Raw genomic sequence first — 1420 nt, forward strand, 5'->3', positions numbered from 1 at the left:
TTCATTCGAATAACATTTTGATCAAAAAGTAACTACTTATTTACATTTCTTTTAAATTCCGAGACAATGCAAAAATTTTTGAATCATTAATAAATTATTTATTTCAATCACAATTTATCAAATTATGCATAATTTAAAGGGCATTGCCAACAATATACACAGTCGAACCCATGACCCAAAATTCGAATAGATGCCGTGTTGTACACTACGACATTTCACATTCTCCCAATAACCGAGGCTAAAAGGGAGAAACAAAGACTAGCTAGTATATACGAGTACTCATTCACATCATTCCCCAACTGGCAAGCCAGAGAGGAAGCAACTCGCCCCATCAAGTGGAGGAGTTATCTCACTAGACAAGCTAATGAGAATTCACAACATATTTTGTCATGTCAACTGTGGTTTCAAATCATATTCAAAACAATTTCTATTTATAAAGTATTTACAAATCAACATATTTAATCATCATAAATTCATGCTCAAGGTTGGCAACACATCAAACTTAAAATTTATAATCCTCAAAACAATGCAATAAATCCTTAAATGCATAAGAAAATTTATATTCAAATTATACAATTTCATTCAATAAGTTAAAATTCTCAACACAACAAAATCATAAATCATACAATAAATTTATTTCAAATCAATTTGGAATTGAAAAGTAACAAAAGTGTTAGTTGTGCACAAACCTCAAATGAGTCTCCTTTTGGCCTTAACTCGACTCCTCGGGTTCTGTCCCGATATTCTTTTCCACTGAAACACACAATTATTTAGTGTTTCAGTACTATAATTTTACATAAATCCAAAAATAAATTTAACTTTACTTATACCTAGCTCTAATGTGCTAATTTCGACATTCTTAAAATTTTTGTGTTTCGGGTTACTATTCACTACACTATTCAAGTCAAATTGTTGACTTTTTAAGGCTTAATAGGTATGGGAACTCCAACTTCACCCACATACCACATTTTGGCCATTAAACTTGTTGGTTTTGGTCATTTTCTCAAAGCTTAAGTCATTTTGGCAAAATTGCCAATTTTCGGTTTTGGTGCTCCGAAGTTGCACTGTTCCATTGGTCAATCTACTGTTGGAATTTGGCAAAACTTCCTTCATAGAAAATGTTCCTTATTGTCTTAAGTGTATTCTCATTTTTGGATCACCCTAATCGGAGTTTTGTAGCTCAAGTTATGGCCAAAATACCATTACTATTTACGTGCATTGTTCATGCTGAGATTTTGGTCCTGGCAGATTTTTAGTCCAACTTTGTTCAGTAATTTGATCAAGTTAAGTTCTTAATTTGGTCTAACTTTCTCCATATGAAATGTTCTACTATGTCTTAGGTTTCCATCGGTTCAAGAATCACCTAAATCCAAGTTTCCTAGAGAGAGTTATAGCCCTTCAAACATTACTGCTCAAATGG

Source organism: Hevea brasiliensis, chromosome 7 (assembly GCF_030052815.1).
Source record: "Hevea brasiliensis isolate MT/VB/25A 57/8 chromosome 7, ASM3005281v1, whole genome shotgun sequence".
Lineage (NCBI taxonomy): Eukaryota > Viridiplantae > Streptophyta > Magnoliopsida > Malpighiales > Euphorbiaceae > Hevea > Hevea brasiliensis.